Genomic DNA, 23,489 nt, shown 5'->3' on the forward strand with positions numbered 1-23,489 from the left:
CAAGTCAATGGCGGTGAAAACGCCACGATTACGCAAAATAATTGGTAGTGCTGCGGATTTTTCCGCAATGATAATCCGCAGCAGAAATTTCCACAGCATGTGCACAGCACATGCGGATTATCATTGGGGAACATGGCAGACCTTCAACCAAGCGTTTTGCCGAATTGTCGCTGCGGAAACGCTTAAAAAACGCATAGTGGGCAAGCCTAAGTGTGGATCATCAGGGAGCACAATCATGGAGCTGTCGGGGTTAATTCTACTGCACAGACTGTCCACCCTTCTTATATAAGGAAAATTTTTCACTTTCGGTTCTTGCTCTTTCCCACTACAATGGCGTCTGCTGACCTGAGGGACGAGCTGAGCCTCTATACAGATCCCGTATCCCTGAGATGTGGACACAACTTCTGCCGCTCGTGTATTGTGAGTGTGCTGGATGCCCAGGAGGCGGCTGGAGGGTATTCCTGTCCTGACTGCAGAGCAGAATATCCGGAGCGTCCGGCCCTGGAGAAGAACCGGAAGCTGAGGAACATAGTGGAGCGTTTCTCATCTACTCAGCCTGATATGGAGGAGACCAGAATCTTCTGTACTTACTGTGTTTCTCCTGCCCCGGCTGTAAGGACATGTCTGCAGTGTGAGACCTCCATGTGTCATAAACATCTCGCAGCCCATAACAAGTCGGTGAATCACAATTTAATTGAACCTACCGTGACACTTAAGGGTCAGAAATGCTCCACACACAATGAGATCCTGAAATATTACTGTCCTATAGACACTGCCTGTATCTGTGTGTCCTGCTGGGTGGCTGGAGACCAAAAGGGACATGACGTGGAGCTACTGGACGTGGCCTCTGAGAAAGAGAAGAAGAAACTGAGTAAACAATTAGATGATCTGAACCCACAGAAAGCAGAAATTCAGACAAGAGTCCAGAAACTACAGGATCATAAGAGGAAGATCCAGGAGAAAGCCTCCGATAAGAGGAGGAACATCAGTAAGAGATTTTTGTACATTAAGAAGCAACTGGAAATGGCAGACAAGAAAGCGCTGAGCGAGGTCTCCAGGCAGGAGGAGAAGATTGTGTCCCAGATATCTAATCTGATCAAGAAGCTGGAAATACAGGAGGATGAGCTGTCCAGGAAGATGCGTCACGTGGAGGAGATGTGTCGTGTCACCGACCCAATAAGACTCTTACAAGAAAGTGACATTACAGTGTGTAGTCATGAAGGTGATGAGGACACAGGGGGAGATGGTGGAGAGGTCAGTTCTGAGGAGGATCTGGATGAGGTTCTGATCTGACTGACCTTACACCGATCTATGAGGGATATTGTCACCAATGTAACATGTAACATATTGTTGCATGTGGACACTGCCCAAAGATGGGTCACGTTATCAGAAGAACTGAAAACAGCAACAGAATCACAAGAAAAACGGGAGAGGCCAGAATCACCAGGAAGATTTGTGACTTACTCCCAGGTATTAAGCAGATGTGTCCTCTCCTCAGGACGACATTACTGGGAGGTAGAGTGGGACCAGATAGGAACATCTGGAGCATCGGATTGTCCTATCCCAGTATGGAAAGGGAAGGACGACCGTCTGGTATTGGACTTAATGACAAATCTTGGTGTTTGTGTATATGTGATAGAGTTTCTGAAGTATATCACAACTCAGTCAGATTAGTTCTCAGTGTAAAGCCAACATGTCCAACACTTGGAGTCTTCTTAGACTATGAGGCGTCTGTCCTTCTATGAGCTGTGTGACCCCATCAGACACTTACACACCTTCACTGAACCCCTACATGTTGTCTTCTCTGTGGAGGTTGGAGCCTCTGTTACAATAAGAAGCTGAGGCCGATGTCGTCCACGTCACATTATAATTACATTATTTCTTGTCACATGGACAGCACTAAATCGGCACTGTGGCTCCTTCAATCTCGGGGTCTGTGGGGTCACTACCAAATAAAGTGACATATTCTAGCTATGTGTGACCGTGGGAAACCCCCTGTAATCTCCCCGATATCTATAGCAGCTTTCGAGGACCGAGGTGATGTGTGATCTGTTTCTCTATATTAGGTCATGGCCCCACTATCAGTATTTGGTCAGTATTCAGTCAGTATTTTTTCTCAGGAGTGGGAGCCAAAACCATGTGAGGAACATTTAGAGAAAAAAGGTATAATAGAAACAAGTCACCGATTCTGCATTTATCACCCACTCCTGGTTTTGGCTCCCACTCCTGAGAAAAAATACTGAACAAATACTGATAGTGGGGTCTTAGCCTTAGGCCACGGCCCCACTGTCAGTATTCGGTCAGTATTTTCCCTGAGTAAGTGTAAGCCAAAACCAGGTGAGGAAAAATCGGAGAAAAGAGAAAAGGAATAATAGAAACAAGTCACCAATTCTGTATTTATCACCCACTCCCGGTTTTGGCTTACAAATACTGAGGAAAAATACTGAACAAATACTGACCAAATACTGATAGTGGGTCTGTAGCCTTAATATTGATCAAGCAGAACACCCAGACCGTGCAGGATGATGGGAATTGTAGTCTCCATTGTGTATTTTCTATCAGATCTCGTTAACGTCACATGATATAAAATAAAGATCTACTTTTCTGTAATTGATTTCTCGCCATATTTCCGGCCTCCTGATGCTCCCACCAGAAATAACACATTTATAAACTTATAGGAGGACGTGTGATAATTTGGATAGCTGACTGCTAGGACCCCACTGATACGGAGAACGGGGGTCCTGTGTGCGCTCAGCCACTTCTGTATTCCTCCTTTTCTTATGGAAGTTGGGTGGTCTGGAGTTGGGACCCGGTCCTATTTGTCTACCCTTTTATATGCATTACTTCAACTTTGATATACAGTAAGGTTTTTAATATAGGCAGTATAGGTACCGTCCCAATTTAGGGTCACCTTGCCGCTGGTGGGACGGCTTGTATACTTTTTTTGATCAAAAATAGTTCACTAAGTACCCTATATTTATTATGCAACTTTGCTTTACATTTATATATAATGATGGTAGGGTATGAGATATATTTTTGTCTTTTGTCTTTTGTAGGTTTTGTTTCTTTTTGCTAGTGTGAACATGCTCCTATTTCTTGCATGTCTACCATCTTAGACCTCAGTTCACATTGCTTGGTTTTTTGTCTTGTTTGCATTCTGTGCAATTTAAGGGTGTGGCATCCCCTTTGTTGAGCTGACTGGTATATATGTAGCTTACCACGGGCCTGGGTGGTCTGGAGTTGGGACCCGGTCCTATTTGTCTACCCTTTTATATGCATTACTTCAACTTTGATATACAGTAAGGTTTTTAATATAGGCAGTATAGGTACCGTCCCAATTTAGGGTCACCTTGCCGCTGGTGGGACGGCTTGTATACTTTTTTTGATCAAAAATAGTTCACTAAGTACCCTATATTTATTATGCAACTTTGCTTTACATTTATATATAATGATGGTAGGGTATGAGATATATTTTTGTCTTTTGTCTTTTGTAGGTTTTGTTTCTTTTTGCTAGTGTGAACATGCTCCTATTTCTTGCATGTCTACCATCTTAGACCTCAGTTCACATTGCTTGGTTTTTTGTCTTGTTTGCATTCTGTGCAATTTAAGGGTGTGGCATCCCCTTTGTTGAGCTGACTGGTATATATGTAGCTTACCACGGGCCTGGGTGGTCTGGAGTTGGGACCCGGTCCTATTTGTCTACCCTTTTATATGCATTACTTCAACTTTGATATACAGTAAGGTTTTTAATATAGGCAGTATAGGTACCGTCCCAATTTAGGGTCACCTTGCCGCTGGTGGGACGGCTTGTATACTTTTTTTGATCAAAAATAGTTCACTAAGTACCCTATATTTATTATGCAACTTTGCTTTACATTTATATATAATGATGGTAGGGTATGAGATATATTTTTGTCTTTTGTCTTTTGTAGGTTTTGTTTCTTTTTGCTAGTGTGAACATGCTCCTATTTCTTGCATGTCTACCATCTTAGACCTCAGTTCACATTGCTTGGTTTTTTGTCTTGTTTGCATTCTGTGCAATTTAAGGGTGTGGCATCCCCTTTGTTGAGCTGACTGGTATATATGTAGCTTACCACGGGCCTGGGTGGTCTGGAGTTGGGACCCGGTCCTATTTGTCTACCCTTTTATATGCATTACTTCAACTTTGATATACAGTAAGGTTTTTAATATAGGCAGTATAGGTACCGTCCCAATTTAGGGTCACCTTGCCGCTGGTGGGACGGCTTGTATACTTTTTTTGATCAAAAATAGTTCACTAAGTACCCTATATTTATTATGCAACTTTGCTTTACATTTATATATAATGATGGTAGGGTATGAGATATATTTTTGTCTTTTGTCTTTTGTAGGTTTTGTTTCTTTTTGCTAGTGTGAACATGCTCCTATTTCTTGCATGTCTACCATCTTAGACCTCAGTTCACATTGCTTGGTTTTTTGTCTTGTTTGCATTCTGTGCAATTTAAGGGTGTGGCATCCCCTTTGTTGAGCTGACTGGTATATATGTAGCTTACCACGGGCCTGGGTGGTCTGGAGTTGGGACCCGGTCCTATTTGTCTACCCTTTTATATGCATTACTTCAACTTTGATATACAGTAAGGTTTTTAATATAGGCAGTATAGGTACCGTCCCAATTTAGGGTCACCTTGCCGCTGGTGGGACGGCTTGTATACTTTTTTTGATCAAAAATAGTTCACTAAGTACCCTATATTTATTATGCAACTTTGCTTTACATTTATATATAATGATGGTAGGGTATGAGATATATTTTTGTCTTTTGTCTTTTGTAGGTTTTGTTTCTTTTTGCTAGTGTGAACATGCTCCTATTTCTTGCATGTCTACCATCTTAGACCTCAGTTCACATTGCTTGGTTTTTTGTCTTGTTTGCATTCTGTGCAATTTAAGGGTGTGGCATCCCCTTTGTTGAGCTGACTGGTATATATGTAGCTTACCACGGGCCTGGGTGGTCTGGAGTTGGGACCCGGTCCTATTTGTCTACCCTTTTATATGCATTACTTCAACTTTGATATACAGTAAGGTTTTTAATATAGGCAGTATAGGTACCGTCCCAATTTAGGGTCACCTTGCCGCTGGTGGGACGGCTTGTATACTTTTTTTGATCAAAAATAGTTCACTAAGTACCCTATATTTATTATGCAACTTTGCTTTACATTTATATATTATGATGGTAGGGTATGAGATATATTTTTGTCTTTTGTAGGTTTTGTTTCTTTTTGCTAGTGTGAACATGCTCCTATTTCTTGCATGTCTACCATCTTAGACCTCAGTTCACATTGCTTGGTTTTTTGTCTTGTTTGCATTCTGTGCAATTTAAGGGCGTGGCATCCCCTTTGTTGAGCTGACTGGTATATATGTAGCTTACCACGGGCCTGGGTGGTCTGGAGTTGGGACCCGGTCCTATTTGTCTACCCTTTTATATGCATTACTTCAACTTTGATATACAGTAAGGTTTTTAATATAGGCAGTATAGGTACCGTCCCAATTTAGGGTCACCTTGCCGCTGGTGGGACGGCTTGTATACTTTTTTTGATCAAAAATAGTTCACTAAGTACCCTATATTTATTATGCAACTTTGCTTTACATTTATATATAATGATGGTAGGGTATGAGATATATTTTTGTCTTTTGTCTTTTGTAGGTTTTGTTTCTTTTTGCTAGTGTGAACATGCTCCTATTTCTTGCATGTCTACCATCTTAGACCTCAGTTCACATTGCTTGGTTTTTTGTCTTGTTTGCATTCTGTGCAATTTAAGGGTGTGGCATCCCCTTTGTTGAGCTGACTGGTATATATGTAGCTTACCACGGGCCTGGGTGGTCTGGAGTTGGGACCCGGTCCTATTTGTCTACCCTTTTATATGCATTACTTCAACTTTGATATACAGTAAGGTTTTTAATATAGGCAGTATAGGTACCGTCCCAATTTAGGGTCACCTTGCCGCTGGTGGGACGGCTTGTATACTTTTTTTGATCAAAAATAGTTCACTAAGTACCCTATATTTATTATGCAACTTTGCTTTACATTTATATATAATGATGGTAGGGAATGAGATATATTTTTGTCTTTTGTCTTTTGTAGGTTTTGTTTCTTTTTGCTAGTGTGAACATGCTCCTATTTCTTGCATGTCTACCATCTTAGACCTCAGTTCACATTGCTTGGTTTTTTGTCTTGTTTGCATTCTGTGCAATTTAAGGGTGTGGCATCCCCTTTGTTGAGCTGACTGGTATATATGTAGCTTACCACGGGCCTGGGTGGTCTGGAGTTGGGACCCGGTCCTATTTGTCTACCCTTTTATATGCATTACTTCAACTTTGATATACAGTAAGGTTTTTAATATAGGCAGTATAGGTACCGTCCCAATTTAGGGTCACCTTGCCGCTGGTGGGACGGCTTGTATACTTTTTTTGATCAAAAATAGTTCACTAAGTACCCTATATTTATTATGCAACTTTGCTTTACATTTATATATAATGATGGTAGGGTATGAGATATATTTTTGTCTTTTGTCTTTTGTAGGTTTTGCTCCTTTTCTTGTATATCATTTTAGTCACTAAGGCACCGTACACACAGCAGAGAAGTGCACCATAGCTCCTAACCGTCCCGGATTCAGCAGGACTGTTCCGATTTGAGGGAGCTGTCCCGGGAGGTCAGGGGTTTGTCCCGACTTCCACTTCCTCTATACAATGTCTTTTCTGGGCATATTCATCACACTGGAAGCTCCTCCTCGGGGGTGGGGCTGGCGTCTCCGGCTGTCACTGACATTAAAGAAGCCCCCCCACTAACTCATTCACTGTGTGTGTACATACGTGTAGTGTAGTGAAAGTGTATTAATATAGTCACCTCACGCTGCTTTCTCCGGTGTCCAGCGCCGTTCTTCTCTACTTTTCAGTGACGTCACCACCCTGCAGACGGGTCAGGTCACAGTGCGTGACCCGGAAGTGATTCTTACAATGTAAGTCTATGGAGTGTCAGAACGAGGCTCCATAGACTATCATTGTAAGAGACTTCTGGATCACGCATGAAGTATAGAGTGTGCCGGCTAGTCGCAATTGCGGTGATGTCACTCAGAAGAAGAAAAGAACAAGTATATTAATACATTCACAATACATTACATGCGATACACACACATTTAATGGATAGAAAGCAGAGTGGGAGTGCTTCTTTAATTATTTCAACATCTGGTCTTCCTGGGAATCAAACCCACAACCAGTAGCATTGCAGGCAGCAGCTACAGCTATGAGCCACAGCCAGCACTGAGAGCTATGGGAGGATTATCTATGCTTGAAACTGCAGTGCAGGCTCTGAACCCACAGACAGGCTGTACTGGTACAATTGGAAAAACTGCTATATACACATTTATCTCTTGTGTCCCAGTATTCTATGTAAGGTGCCCCAGCGAGGTAGTCGTGGGCGAGCTGTAGCCCCCTCTCGCTCTGGCACCCTACAGACAATACGTGTCCTCCCTCTGATGTGTGGCTGTGTATGTGGGGCTCTCCACTTACTTCAAACCATCCGATCGCGGCTGTCTCCAGGCATTTCTCTTCTGGGACCAGGGCAGCAATAAATTCAGAGGACACGAGGTTCTTAACCAGAACTTGAACTTTACTTAGGGAAGAGGAATATGTACAAGATTTATAGGCAGATATAATGGATAAGGCCCGACAGGTTATCATCTCTCTCACAGGCGCTGGTAACTCCTTCAGCCCTGGTTCCCTCTTTAAGTGAAGCATGTCTGTGACTCTAATCTCTGGCCCAAGAGACTCTTCTGAAATACCAACAGTGATCTGGATCCGATATCTCTCCCCCACGTCTTAGCCAGGAGTCCTATTTATCTTCCTCTGCTTCCTGCAGACTAGAAGTGCCCCGGGTCCTCACTACCTTTGATGAGTTTCTCCGGCCGGCTAACAGGACTCTTGCTCTTGCGTAGGGAGACTTTCACACTGGTGATCCCACTGTCTGAGGGTATGGAGCTCCCGTCTACCCTAGCAGCCACATATATTAGCTGCCCGTACAATTCACTGTCCTATCTCTTACTGAAGAATGACTTCTTGATTCTTGAAACTAAACAGAGATTTTCCTAATGTGCCCACCCTCAGTGAGCATTAACTCATCACTGTCTGTAACACTGCTAGCAGACTCAACCTGACATCTGCACCCAGGACAGTGGCATCTTGTGGCTGTTTTCAGGTACTGCAGCCCACAAGGAATTATGCCAGGAACAAGCTCTATGTCACTCAAGGCTTGATCAGGGCACTAAGTTACCCCTCTACTCTACTGACTGGACCACTAAAGCTAACCCCTTAGCTTGGTCTACCAACAGTTCAGAGAGGTCTGACGTCAGGAACACTTCCTTTAACAATCTCAGTGCCAAGGGAAGGCTACGCCCTTCCCCACTATTACATTCCCCGACACTTTAATGTTGGTCGTCCCCGACCACACTAAACAATCAACAGAGATCAGCAGCTATGACATTATATCACATTACTAAATTTACTAAAACATTTTAGTAAATGACTGGTCCTGAAAAACGTCTTCTTGAATGGGAGACCGGTCCTTCTCGTTTAAGGGCCCCGGAACAGCAGCTCAGGACAGTCCATTATCAACTTTTCAAAACTTTATCAGGAGTACCGGTCCTTCTTGGTAAGGACCCTGGAAACACAGTGTCCATGTCCATATTTTTAAGACAGGCCAACACTTCAATAGCCCCCAATCTCCTTCAAGGGCTGCATTCTGAGGCACACACTCACAAGTAACACCCTGTGAGTCTCTTTCTTCTTGGCCCTAGCGGGGGTCACCGGTTCTTCCCGCTAGGCTGCAAGTCTCTTAGATTTGGAGGATATCCATCCTCAAGGTGTGCCTCAGAATTTTAAATTCCAGCAGAGAAAGGCGCAACAAGCGCAACAAAAGAAAAATAAAAAGTAAAAACAAAAAGAGCAGCTCTCCTGGGCACACAACTTTGGTGCTGCTTAAGGCCTTCCTGGCCTGGGAGGTAGAGGATCAGTCCTCCATTTTTCTCTCCAACCTAATTCAACATGGGGTACTCCGCCCCCACTGGGAAACAGTCCCAGAATAAGGACCACAGCTGGTGGGTCCTAGTAGAAGAAAAGGTGAAAGGTCAACGGACCTTTTAGCCAGCTCACTTCTTCCGGGCCTCCTTCCTTTCCTTCATAAAGGCGGCCCATGCTGCAGAGGAAGGTGGCTTCTTCCACCTCCAAGGCTGATCGGGGTACTTAGTAGGCCCAGGGTCCTTGTCCGAGGATGTAGCACTGCCACAGCCGACCTGGGTAGGGCCGTAGCTGGTCACTGTAAAGCTGTGGACGACATTACTGGTGCCGGCTTGAATTTCCCCGACAGCTCTCTCAGCCCCTCCTGGGTATTGTGGCACCGACTCCTCCTCTGGCACCTCACTAGGGAAATCAGCTTCCTTGCCACTTGCGAGATCTTCCTCTTCCTCGCTGACAATCTCCCCCACTGCCGCCTCTTAGGCTCCTCTACTGGCTGAGCACTGGCCTTAGGTGGGTGCAGAAAGCCTTTAGGGGCTTCCTTAGCCCAGCGCTGCTTAGCCTCCCTCTTGGCCCTCCTTCTGAAGACCTCTTCGTCCTTTTCCAGGACATCTTTCCATTCATACGGTCGGGTGAGCGCAGCCGTGTACCACCCTCAGGAACACTCGCACTTAACGAAGTGCACTATGTCCCCCACATGCAGATTGTGAAGGCGATCAGGCAGATAATCTCGCTTAATTACCTCGTGAGTAATGAACACCTCGTGCCCGGTCCACTCTTCCTCCAGGAATCTGTACCCCTCACGGATGTGGAACTCAAGGACTCGTCCCCGAGTCTGGGAGGCCTCCACCGACTCTCTCCGCGCCACGTTGGACCCTTCCAGCCAGCCTCTCAGGAAGGTGTCAGTCCATCGCCGCTGCTCCCGTGGCGTCATCAGGGGGTTGCGGGTAGTCCACTTCAGACTCCCGAGCTCGGCGTAAAGCTTCGCCGAAGGGGCGTTGATGGCCTCCAATGCCAGCTGCCAAAAACTCTCTTGCGGGGCCCTCTTTCTGGGAGGCCTCGCCTCCGCACCACTCCTTTCAGGCCTAGGGGCCCCTGTCGCCGTGGAAGCTGTCGCGGCAGGCACCGCCGGCGAAACCGGCCGCTGGGGTATAGGCTGCTCACCTCCGTCGAGCCCCGCTGCAGCTGTTGCTCCGGCCCCACCGGAATGTTCTCCACCCTCGGCCGAGGGGGACGGGTCTTCCGGCATCCGGCTCCAGCACCACATATGGAACTCATGGACAAGCAGGCCCAGCTCCAGATCGGGCCTAGTAGACCACTGGACAGCTACTGGGGGCAAGGACTCACGGGCAGCATCCACGGGTGAGCGACTCTCGATTGCAGCCCCTGGGGTACTCGGCTCCAAGATCTACTCCTCAGCGTTCATTCCGGACAGGTCATCCGATCCTCCGGTCGCCATTCTCTCAGAGCATCCACCGCAGCACCTCCTTCCTCTCGCGCGCTGGACAGAAAATGGCGCTGGTCGCTTACCAGTGACGCGCGTCCTGCGCGTCCAACTCCTCCTCTTCCTGGGCCGGCTTTCTGACGCGACCGCCGCGTCACTCTCGGCAGCTCCGCCTTCAGCCGCGCCCGTTCTCTGTGCGCGCTGATACTCACGGGGCCGGACTTCATTTTACGCCGCGCCCTCTTCCTCACTGGACGTCCCATCCTGGGACACATCTTCACTGCTGAGCCCATCCTTCTTTGGGCTGGAACTCGTAGGGGCTGGACATCTTTTCGAGCACTTCGGCGCCGTCCTCTCCCACGATAGGCGGTACTTCTCCCAGACTTTACCGCCACTGTCACCATCTTGGAATCCATGCTTCGGTCCGCCATCTTGGGCCGCATGCCTTCCAACACTTTCTCGTCAGTGTTCTGCGTCGGCTCTACCCCGCTTTCTTCATGCGAGGAACTCACATCCTGCCGACTACGCCAAATGTAAGGTGCCCCAGCGAGGTAGTCGTGGGCGAGCTGTAGCCCCCTCTCGCTCTGACAACCTACAGACAATACGTGTCCTCCCTCTGATGTGTGGCTGTGTATGTGGGGCTCTCCACTTACTTCAAACCATCCGATTGCGGCTGTCTCCAGGCACTTCTGGGACCAGGGCAGCAATAAATTCAGAGGACACAAGGTTCTTAACCAGAACTTGAACTTTACTTGGGGAACAGGAATATGTACAATATTTACAGGCAGATATAATGGATAAGGCCCGACAGGTTATCATCTCTCTCACAGGCACTGGTAACTCCTTCAGCCCTGGTTCCCTCTTTAAGTGAAGCATCTCTGTGACTCTAGTCTCTGGCCCAAGAGACTCTTCTGAAATACCAACAGTGATCTGGATCCGATATCTCTCCCCCACGTCTTAGCCTGGAGTCCTATTTATCTTCCTCTGCTTCCTGCAGACTAGAAGTGCCCCGGGTCCTCACTACCTTTGATGAGTTTCTCCGGCCGGCTTATAGGACTCTTGCTCTTGAGTAGGGAGACTTTCACACTGGTGATCCCACTGTCTGAGGGTATGGAGCTCCCGTCTACCCTAGCAGCCACATATATTAGCTGCCCGTACAATCCACTGTCCTATCTCTTACTGAAGAATGACTTCTTGATTCTTGAAACTAAACAGAGATTTTCCTAATGTGCCCACCCTCAGTGAGCTGTCATCACACAGCATTAACTCATCACTGTCTGTAACACTGCTAGCAGACTCAACCTGACATCTGCACCCAGGACAGTGGCATCTTGTGGCTGTTTTCAGGTACTGCAGCCCACAAGGATTTATGCCAGGAACAAGCTCTATGTCACTCAAGGCTTGATCAGGGCACTAAGTTCCCCCTCTACTCTACTGACTGGACCACTAAAGCTAACCCCTTAGCTTGGTCTACCAACAGTTCAGAGAGGTCTGACTTCAGGAACACTTCCTTTAACTATCTTAGTGCCAAGGGAAGGCTACGCCCTTCCCCACTATTACATCTACAAGGAAAATAAACGTAGCATTTTATACTTCCTATAAGTAATAGTGTTAAGAGAGCACTAAAATGCTCGGGTGCTCGAAGATTGGGCCGAGCTCGCCGTGATACTCGGGTGCTCGACCCGAGCAACGAGCCCAATGTTAGTCTATGGGAGACACGAAGATTTTTGCGGCGGCACCCCCAGCAGTCTTTTAAAAGCCTAACAAGTGCCCAAAACGATAGTGACAGTGCTCAAATGACATGGGGACAGCATGGGGATCGCCCCAGGAAGCATTTCTGACCCCCAGGTCACTGCTGTCAACAACGTGGTCAGAGGTATTAAGCCACTTTTCAGGACTCACAATAAAACGTTCAAAAACTAAACTGAAACTGCTTTCCTGTGAAATATGCTAAGGAAGTTCCTTTCCAGGGTAAAGACTTGTGTATAAGGTAAAATAACCCCCCCCAAAAAAAAATACCCCTCCACACCTTGGGCTATGTTCACAAGTAGCATTTTTTATGCGTTTTTGCACTTTTGTATTGCTTTCAACCGTGACAAATGCATTCACCGGGAAATGTCATTTTAACATTTTACAACCTTATCTGGCCATGTGCTGTGTGACACATGCATAAAGTGCTGAAAAGACATGGGAACAGCATGGGGAAGACCCCTGGAAGCATCTCTGACACCCAGGTCACTGCCTAAAAGTGTGCCCATCAGAAGTCATCCTTGCCGCATCAGAAGATGCAGACTTGCAACTATCCCCGTGCAAGTCTGTGTCCCAGGGCAGTGTTCAATTGTACCTCCCCCATTCCTTGCAATGCAAGCGCAAATATGCAGCCAACCACCCACCCGCAGGCTGCAATACCATACTGCTAGCTTGCACTTGAAATGGGGACTTTTAGTTTGGAGGAGGCCGAAGCTGGCCACTACCTCATGGCTGCTTTGGCAGTGAGCTATTCATACTCAGTCCCCAGCTGCCCGGCGGCCGGGTGTCCACGCTCGGTCCCCAGCCGCCAGGGGGAGGCCGGGTCTCCATACTCGGTCCCCAGCCGCCCCGCGGCCGGGTGTCCACACACGGTCCCCAGCCGCCTGGGGGCAGCCGGGTGTCCATAAACGGTCCCTAGCCGCCCCTATCTCTCCTGTCAACTTCCCCCCACATACTTTTCTTAGCCCGGCCTGCTTTAGGGCAGCATTGGACGAGCCCACCAGAGAACCAGACTCCTCCGGTGGGCCCTGCCTTCTCAGTCAGGGGAGTTGAGAGTGCCAAGGTGAGGAGCATGATGATGATGATAGAAGTTTGCATCTGCTTTGTTTTCTTGGAATGCAAGCGTAAGTGTGAAGCCTGCCACCCACCCACCCACCCCCAGGCTGCAATACCATACTGCTAGCTTGCACTTGAAATGGGGCCTTTTAGTTTGTAGGAGGCCGAAGCTGGCCACTACCTCATGGCTGCTTCAGCAGCGAGGTATCCATACTCAGTCCCCAGCCGCCCCTATTTGTCCCGGTGTGCCTTATACATAAGATTAAGCGCGCATACCAAACATTACCTGTGCCCTCCCCAGTGCATTTAGGGGGAAGGACAGCCTATTCCGCTGTAGTGTGTACATGCCAAACCCCTGTTCATGGTACATGCAAAGATGCCTCCCACCCTGCACCTGTCGTTGCAGACTTGCAACTATCCCCGTTCAAGTCCTTGTCCCAGGGCAGTGTTCAATTTTACCTCTCCCATTCCTTGCAATGCAAGCGCAAGTATGCAGCCTGCCACCCACCCACCCCCAGGCTGCAATACCATACTGCTTGCTTGCACTTGAAATTGGGTCTTTTAGGTATGTGGAGGCCTAATCTGGCCACCACGTCATGGCTGCGTTGGCGGCCTCATATCCATACTCGGTCCCCAGCCGCCTGGGGGCAGCCGGGTGTCTATAAACGGTCCCCAGCCGCCCCTATTTCTCCTGTCAACTTCCCCCCACACACTTTTCTTAGCCCGGCCTGCTTTAGGGCAGCATTGGACGAGCCTACCAGAGAACCAGACTGCTCCGGTGGGCCCTGGCTTCTCCATCAGGGGAGTTGAGAGTGCCAAGGTGAGGAGGATGATGATGATGATAGAAGTTTGCATCTGCTTTGTTTTCTTGGAATTCAAGCGCATGTATGTAGTAGCGGCTAGGCCTGAGGTGGTCAGCGTTTTGGTGCATATCCTACCTCCTCCGAGGATTGCTGGATGTTTTCCTGCTACTATCCTAGTTCTATGACTCCCGTTAAAACAAAGCTTCAGGTGATAAATGATGGATGAGGTGGTGGCAAAGGAGAAAGAGCAGGAGGAACAGGGACCATTCACATCAATATGAGGCCAGTCAACCACATATGTCTTGTAGGATATGTTTCTGTAACAAAAGGAGCGGTTCGGCTACACAGTTATAGGGCATACAGTGAGTGCAATGCCTACCAAAAATTTCGAGGCACTCCAATGCCCCTTGGAAATGACATGGAGGTCAGAGGGCCTTAAATAAACCATTTTTTCCATTTATAGCAACTGGGTCTCCTGTGCACTGTTGGTCTAAGCAGTGAATGGAAGGCTTTCCAAAAATTATGAGGAACTGCAATGCCCCTTGAAACAGACGCGGATTACAGCATACTAAAAACCTTCTACCCATTATTGGGGAGTGGGTCTCCCTTAGTTTTCGCCTTTGCATTGAAAAGCAAAAGCTGACTACAATTAAGAGGAAATGCAATGCCCGTTGGAAGAGTCGTGGAGGTTAGAGGTAATTAAAAACAACATTTCAATGCCCCTTGGAAGAGCTGAGGAGTTCAGAGTGGCTTAAGAAGACGCTTTTAATGCCCCTTTGAAGAGACGTGGAGGTCACAGTAGCTTAACAAGACGGTTTTAATGCCCCTCGGAATAGTGGTGGAGGTCGCAGTAGCTTAACAAGACGGTTTTAATGCCCCTTACAAGAGCCATACAGTACAGCATCTTTAAAACATTATTCCCATTATTGAGGAGTAAGTCTCCCATAGTCTTTGCTTATGTCTTCCAAGCAAAAGCTGCCAAAAATTAGGACGGAGGAACTTGCAATGCCCCTTACAAGAGCCATGCAGTACAGGATATTACAAACATTATTCCCATTATTGGGGAGTGGGTTCCCATAGTCTTTGCTTATGCCTTCCAAGCAAAAGCTGCCAAAAATTAGGACGGAGGAACTTGCAATGCTCCTTACAAGAGCCATGCAGTACAGCATTTTACAAACATTATTCCCATTATTGGGGAGTGGGTCTCCCATAGTCTTTGCTTATACCTTCCAAGCAAAAGCTGCTAAAAATTAGGACGGAGGAACTTGCAATGCCCCTTACAAGAGCCATGCAGTACAGCATATTACAAACATTATTCCCATTATTGGGGAGTGGGTCTCCCATAGTCTTTGCTTATGCCTTCCAAGCAAAAGCTGCCAAAAATTAGGAGGAAATGCAATGCCTGTTCGAAGAGTCGTGGAGGTTAGAGTTAATTAAAAACAACATTTCAATGCCCCTTGGAAGAACTGTGGAGTTCAGAGTGGTTTAACAAGACGCTTTTAATGCCCCTCAGAAGAGACGTGGAGGTCCCAGTAGCTTAACAAGTCGGTTTTAATGCCCTTTGGAAAAGGGGCGGAGGTCACAGTAGCTTAACAAGACGCTTTTAATGCCCCTCGGAAAAGTGGTGGAGGTCGCAGTAGCTTAACAAGATGCTTTAAATGCCCCTCAGAAGAGACGTGGAGGTCCCAGTAGCTTAACATGATGGTTTTAATGCCCCTTGGAAAAGTGGTGGAGGTCACAGTAGCTTAACAAGACACTTTTAATGCCCCTCAGAAGAGACGTGGAGGTCCCAGCAGCTTAACAAGACGGTTTTAATGCCCCTTGGAAAAGTGGTGGAGGTCACAGTAGCTTAACAAGACGCTTTTAATGCCCCTCAGAAGAGACGTGGAGGTCCCAGTAGCTTAACAAGACGGTTTTAATGCCCCTTGGAAAAGTGGTGGAGGTCACAGTAGCTTAACAAGACGCTTTTAATGCCCCTCAGAAGAGACGTGGAGGTCCCAGTAGCTTAACAAGACGGTTTTAATGCCCCTTGGAAATGTGGTGAAGGTCACAGTAGCTTAACAAGACACTTTTAATGCCACTCAGAAGAGACGTGGAGGACCCAGTAGCTTAACAAGACGGTTTTAATGCCCCTTGGAAAAGTGGTGGAGGTCACAGTAGCTTAACAAGACGGTTTTAATGCCCCTTGCAGGAGCCATACAGTACAGCATCTTAAAAATATTATTCCCATTATTGGGGAGTGGGTCTCCCACAGTCTTTGCTTATGCCTTCCAAGCAAAAGCTGACAAAAATAAGGACGGAGGAACTTTCAATAATGGCAACACAGACCACGGTCACCCTGGTGGTATAGTGGTGGTGGAGGCTGAGGATAAGGAGAAGAACATAAAACAGCCGACATGAGGAAGCGTATACCCATGTGTGGCTGTGAAGCGGTGCATGTGAATACACCTCCCGAAATAACACAGTGGATTTGACTTTATGGTACTCTGCTGTCATTTGATGGTGATGAGAAGTCTGGCCCAATCTAGCCCTTGTTCATTTTGATAAGGGTCAGCTTGTCAGCAATGGCAGTTGACAGGCGAGTGCGGTTATCAGTTATAATTCCCCCAGCGGCACTAAAAACACGCTCCGATAACACGCTAGCGGCAGGGCAGGCCAGGACCTCCAAGGCGTACAGAGCGAGTTCATTCCAAGTGTCCAGCTTGGATACCCAATAATTAAAAGGCACAGAGGAATCACGGAGGATGCTAGTACGGTCGGCAAGGTACTCCCTCACCATCTTTTGAAACTTTCCAATCCTTGTGAGAGTACCCCGCGCCTCAGGGTCTGTCCGAAGAGAGGGTCTGAGAAAACTGTCCCAGAATGTTGACAGTGTTCCCCCGCCTTGGTTGATCAATGAACTGTGACCTCTGCCGCTAGCGTGTTGAGATGGGAATTTTTTTAACAGTTCTACAGCAAGGGCCTTCTGGTACTGCCCCATTTTTGTAGACCTCTCCACCTCAGGAATAAGAGTGAAAGTTCTCCTTGTGTATCGGGGGTCAAAAAGTGTCACCAACCAGTAATGAGTGTCACCCAACATTTTGACAATGCAAGGGTCACGATTAAGGCAGCATAACAAAGTCAGCCATGCGTGCCAGACTGGTAACGGGCAAGACTTCCGTGTCCTCACCAAGATGATGACTGACCATGCTCTCCTCCTCCTCCTCCTCTCCCCTGTCCTCAGGCCACCCACGCTGAACCGACGGTATGACAGTTGTACAGGTACTACCGTCTACAGCGCATGATACAAGCTCCTGTTCTTCCTCCTCCTTCTCCTCTTCCTCATTATCCCCCAATGCACGTTGGGATGAGATGAGGCTGGGCTGTGTGTAATCGACCGCTACGGCTTCTTGACCCATCTCAACATACTCTGGCTGCAATGCCTCCTCTTTAATTCTCTGCAGAGAGCGTTGCAAAACACAGACAAGTGGAATGCTGACGCCAATGATGGCGTCATCGCCACTCACCATCTTGGTGGACTCCTCAAAGTTTGTCAAGATGGTATATGACGCGCCCCTGGGCCTGTGTCGCGCTGCGTTGCGCACGCGGGAGCTTACCCGGAGCCGGATCTGTTGAGGGTTGTAGTCTCGTGGCGGTGATCCGGTCCGTGCCCAGGGAGTCAGACTAAGTGGCGCTGTATTAGCAGTAGATGTTGGATGACTACGCCACCCGTTGAGTACAGCTAAGGAGCTGCTGCTGCAGGGCAGACCGCTGAGGCCGGTGGTAGGATTGTGCAGCGTGATAGTATAACCCCCAACGGGAGGGGTATGGCCTCAGGGCAGCCGACGTGGATGATGGGGGTAGCAGGAACCACTCGGAGACGGTACTGTGTAGTTCAGGGTCTTTACTGGTGACAAAGATAGACCCTCCCGGAGTACTGGCTAGCGATTGGGGCCTGGTCAGTCCTTGAGCAGATGGGATCTCCCCTGGCCAGGCGGAGTTGTAGGCCTCCCAAACTAACGATACTCTTCTGGCTACCTTGCTAGAGGCGGGTATAAGTAGCCCACGTCCCTGAGTGTACCGTGTGGTGCTCACCCGTATGGCCGGTGACTCGGGGCCTTCGGGTTTCTGGGCCAGAGGACCTGCAATCCCCTGCCGGTCGGTTTCTGCTGCTGGATAGGAGTTAGTCCCCACAGCCTCGGACTCCGGGTCCGGTGATAACTTCTCAGTCAGGGCGAGCTCTGCAGCTGCCAGCCCCTGACTCCTTGTAACACTGCTCCCACAGAGCTCCTGTTGTTTCTTCCTATATTTGCTTCTTTTCTCTGCTTCTTCTCTACTCACTCACCCTGCCTCAGCCCTAGGTTTATATAGGGGAAGTTCTTCCCCTCCCAGGACTGGGCAGGAGGTGTGGCATGCATAGGATCCCTGACCAAGAGACCTCCCACCTGCTCTCAGACATAACATTTCTGTTACTGTGGAAAACCAGACCCCTGGGGTGCCACATTCCCCCCTAGTGAAATTTAGTACTCCGGGACTAAACATATTTTAGAAAAACATAACAAGATATAACAATAACAATAAGGAAACACATAAAGGTGGTCACGGCATGTCCGTAACCGGGTGCAGTCTTTGAAGAAAGCAAGGTGTCCATTTCACCAAAACAGGGAGACGTAACCAGGTAGGGGTCTGTCCTGCCCCGAGTCCTTAACAGTCTTTAGTCCGTCCTGGGTTACGCTCCAACTATGTACAAAGGATTCCCGGTAAATCCACCAAGGACTCCTAAAAATAACTAGAAACACATAATTATACACAAGCAACAATAAACAGGTAACCACAAATAAAACAATTTATACACTTCAAATCCTCCAACGTGCGGGTAACTGGCCCCTAGTGGCCCTAGTGGACCTACGGAGCTGACTGTCTGGCCCTGAACTACAGGGTGTAGGAGCTGTTAAGGGTAAACTGGGCAGCGGTCTACGGGCCCTTTGGCTCACTAGGGATATGGCAGGCTCACTGCAAGCAGAGGGTTGATCCTCCTGGTCTGCTGGTGTGGGGTCTTCTGCCTCCTGGACCGGCTGTTCTTCCAGCTCTACCTGTTGCTCCGTAGGTGCTTGGGATGCTGGTTGGAGGAAGGTGAGTACGGGTACCACAACTGCACCATTGACTTGAGTCCAAGACCGAGGGAAGTCTCCAAGCACAGTATTAACCATGTCTTCCCTTTCCTCTACGGGTCGAGGGTCTTCTTGTTCCTCTTCAGGGTTCCGTAGCTGTTCGGGACACTTCTTCAGGTGATCCCGGGATACAATGGTTGTGGTTTCCCCTCCGTCTTTACTGATGGTACAGACCTTTGGGTTGTCGTGGCTTGAGGGCAGTACGGTGTACGGGTCCTTCTCCCACTGGTCGTCCAACTTGTGGAGCCGTCTTTTTCTCTTCAAGACCTGCTCTCCGGGTACCAGGGGAACAGCGGGAGCATACTGGTTGTAAGTTTTCTCTTGTCTTTCCCTAGCCTGACAGAGACTTCGCTCCACGCTCTCCTGTACTCTCCGGTACTGCTGCTGCCTCTCTGTGTCCCAGTCTGCTTCTGGTGAAGTGTCCTCAGGTGTCAGGACTCCCATTTCCAGGTCAACAGGTAACTTACCAGGTCTCGCCCTCATTAGGTAAGCCGGGGTACAGTTGGTGGAACCTACCGGGATGTGGTTGTATAGGTCCACCAGATCGGGCAGCTTCTCAGGCCACAGACTGCGTTCTTCCAGGGGCAACGTTTTCAGAAGATCCATTACCACCTGGTTCATTTTCTCACAAAGTCCATTAGTTTGCAGATGATAGGGTGTCGTCCTTATCTTCCGGCAGCCATACAGAGTGCAGAATTCTTGGAAGACCTCCGCTTCAAAGGCAGGTCCCTGGTCTGTCAACACTTGGTCCGGGTACCCGTGTGGACGGCAGAAATGCTGCTGGAAGGCTCTCGCTGCTGTTCGAGCTGTTAAGTCCTTGACGGGGACGACAACCAAGAACCGGGAGTAGTGATCCACGATGGTTAGTGCGTAGATGTAGCCACTTCTGCTTGGGGTCAGTTTTACATGATCCAAGGCTACCAGTTCCAACGGCTGCCGGGTGACGATGGACTGCAGGGGAGTCTTCTGGCTGGCACGGTCCTTCCTTCTTAGGTTGCACGGGCCACAGTCTCTGCACCACCTCTCGATGGTTCCCCTCATGCCTACCCAGTGGAACCGCTCGCGCAGCAGGAACTCCAGCTTCTTCCATCCGAAGTGTCCAGCCCCGTCGTGGTATGCCTCCATCACCATGGCTGCGTCTCTTCGTGGCACCACTACTTGCCAGATTAGTTCATGCGTCCGGGAGTTAACCATTCTGCGGCACAACTTCCCCTTATAAAGGAACAGTCGACTCTTCTCAGCCCACAGTTGCTTGGCTTCCTCCGGAGCGTCTGGGTCAAGGCGAGCCTCTGGCCGAGTCAGCATCTCCTTCACCAGTCGGACGGCAGGGTCACTGTCTTGCGTTTCCTCCCAGTTGTAGTGAGGCAAGGGGTTAAACGTAGCGGCTTGCTTACTCCTTACCCGGTGGGAATACTGGATAGTCCCATGCCGGTGGAACGCAGGGAGTTCGACTTCTTCCAGTCCCTCTGGATCTTCTCCTACGTCCGGTAGGTTTGGCATCCTGGACAGGGCGTCCGCGTTGGTATTGGAGCGTCCTGCCCGGTATTTGATTGTGAACTCGTAGTTGGACAGACGGGCCATCCATCTCTGCTCTAGGGCACCGAGTCTTGCTGTGTCCAGGTGTGTCAACGGGTTGTTATCCGTGTACACGACGAACCGGGAAGAAGCGAGGTAGTGCTTAAAGCGTTCGGTGACTGCCCACACCACTGCCAGGAACTCTAGCTTAAATGAGCTGTAATTCTCAGGGTTTCTCTCGGTGGGTCGCAGTTTTCGGCTGGCGTAAGCGATTACTCGTTCTTTCCCCTGCTGGATCTGGGACAGCACGGCTCCTAGCCCGATGTTACTTGCGTCGGTGTAGAGGATAAAGGGCTGGCTGTAATCCGGGTACGCCAGGATTTCATCCCCCGTGAGGGCCATCTTCAGCTGGTGGAAGGACTCCTCTTCCAACTTCTCCCATCTGAAGGGCGGCTTCTGGTTCTTGGCCTTCCGGGACTGGCCTATCAGGAGGTCCTGCATAGGAGCTGCCTTTTTGGTGAAACCGGGGATGAACCTGCGGTAGTAGCCTACCAACCCGAGGAACTGCCGCACTTCCTTTACACTGGAGGGACTTGGCCATTCCTTAATTGCGGTGATCTTATCAGGGTCGGGAGCCACTCCGTCAGCGCTCACCACGTGTCCCAGGTACTGCACCTTTGGTTTCAGGAGGTGACACTTGGAGGGTTTCACCTTTAGGCCGTAGCTTGCCAGAGCTTCGAACACTTCCGCCAGGTGTTTCAGGTGGTCCTCATAAGTCTTAGAATATACGATGACATCGTCCAGGTACAACAGGACCGTCTCGAAGTTTCTATGGTCCAGACAGCACTCCATTAATCGTTGGAAGGTTCCTGGTGCGTTGCAGAGTCCGAACGGTATGCAGGTAAACTCGCTAAGTCCCATCGGGGTGGTGAATGCGGTCTTCTCCCGGTCCGCCTCTGCTACAGGAACCTGCCAGTACCCACTAGTGAGATGCAAGGTAGAGAAGAAGTTAGCAGATCTTAAAGCAGCCAAAGACTCCTCTATCCTTGGTAAGGGGTACGCATCCTTGTGTGTGATACGGTTGATTTTCCGGTAATCTACACACATCCTCATGGTGTTGTCTTTCTTTTTGACTAAGACTAGTGGAGCTGCCCAGGGGCTACAGCTATCCCTGATCACCCCAGCCTCCTTCATGTCTCTAAGCATCCCCTTGGCGTGTTGGTAGTGTGCAGGGGGTACGGGTCGATACCTCTCTTTTATGGGAGGATGGTCTCCCGTGGGGATGTGGTGTTCTACCCCCTTGACTCGCCCGAAGTCTAACGGGTGTTTACTAAACACTCTCTCGTACTCTTGAACCACCCGATAGACTCCCTGTTTCTGATGTGAGGGAGTGGAGTCAGTACCCAAATGTAGTTGCTGACACCAGTCCTCCATTGTTTTCTTAGAGCCGTTACCTTCCTCCGGGTGAGATGGAGGCAAGGGTTCCACAGATTGTATAGCATTTTGGTTAATGGTATATAATTTGGCTAGCGTGGCATACCGGGGCAGGTACACTTCCCTCTTCCCGATATTGATTATGCGAACGGGCACCCTCCCATGGCGTACATTAACCACCCCCCGTGCTGTCAAGATGGTGGGCCTACTGTCTGAGTAAACTGGTTCTACCATTGCCTGGTAATCTCTACCTCTCAGACCAATAGCTGCCCGGCACCAAATCATCATTTCACTTTTTGGGGGCATGGCAATAGGGAAAGGGTCACACATCCTCACGCTACCAATCTCACCGCCGGAGAGTTCCACCTGTTGCCGTCGCATCAGTGCCCGGATCTCTTTTTGGAGCACTCGCTGCTCGCCGGAGCTGGCGTTCTTGGCAACCTGCTGTAAAAGGAAAATCACCTCTGCAAGACAATTTTCAATTACATTAGTTCCTAGAGTTATCTTTGGGTGACTCTCGTGTTTGTCAATGTCTACAATGATCAGTCCCTGTGCTGCCAGTTCAACTCTACCAATTTTAATGGTCACCTCTTTAAATCCGATCTGTGGCACGGGCTGACCATTGCTGGCGATGATACTCAAGTCGTCGTCAGGGTAGCGGGTAATATCCGAGTCATTCCAGTACTGCTTGAAGAGCACGTACGGGATGGTGGTGACCTGTGACCCGGTGTCCAGTAGGGCACTCATAGGAATGCCATCCAGTACCACAGGCAAGACTGGACGTCCTCCCACATATTTGTCGCGCCAGTTTGATGGGCCTGATGATCTTTTTCCTAGGGGTTGGCCCTCTACCCTAGGTTGTGCCAGTTTAAAGGACAGTACCTTGCCATATGTCCGGGTTGATTACAGCGGCGGCAGATGGGTCGTCCGTCCTCGTTGTATCGGTCGCTGGGTCTTCCTCTGGCCGGTGGGGTCCTCCTTGGTCGACGCCACGGGATGTCCTCCGGTCCGGATGCCAGCTGGATCTTCCCTGGAGTGGAAACCTGTAAAGACTGCACAGTTCGGGTTAGCGCAGCAACGCTTTTAGCTAGCTCTTGGACCTGATGGTGCAGGTCTGGAGCCGAGTCATTGTTCAAAGCCTGCGCATCAGCTCCCACAGGCCCTGCCGACAAGGGCGCCGCCTCCTGGTGGTAGGTGGTAGTGGGGCGTCTGTGGGTCACAACGCCACCTGGTGCCGGTTCTCGGAGCACCCGGATGGCTCTGTCCTTGAACTGTGCAAATCCCAGATGAGGGTCCTGT

At 49.0% G+C, this 23,489-nt stretch overlaps 1 pseudogene; it reads left to right on the forward strand.

Annotated features, from left to right (window-relative positions):
• The first annotated feature begins 330 nt into the window (after window positions 1–330).
• Window positions 331–2,099, forward strand: LOC141161232 (E3 ubiquitin/ISG15 ligase TRIM25-like; annotated as a pseudogene).
• The last annotated feature ends 21,390 nt before the right edge of the window (window positions 2,100–23,489 follow it).

Source organism: Phyllobates terribilis, unplaced genomic scaffold, assembly GCF_046119375.1.
Source record: "Phyllobates terribilis strain yellow unplaced genomic scaffold, ASM4611937v1 Scaffold_9__5_contigs__length_417890890, whole genome shotgun sequence".
Classification (NCBI taxonomy): Eukaryota; Metazoa; Chordata; class Amphibia; order Anura; family Dendrobatidae; genus Phyllobates; species Phyllobates terribilis.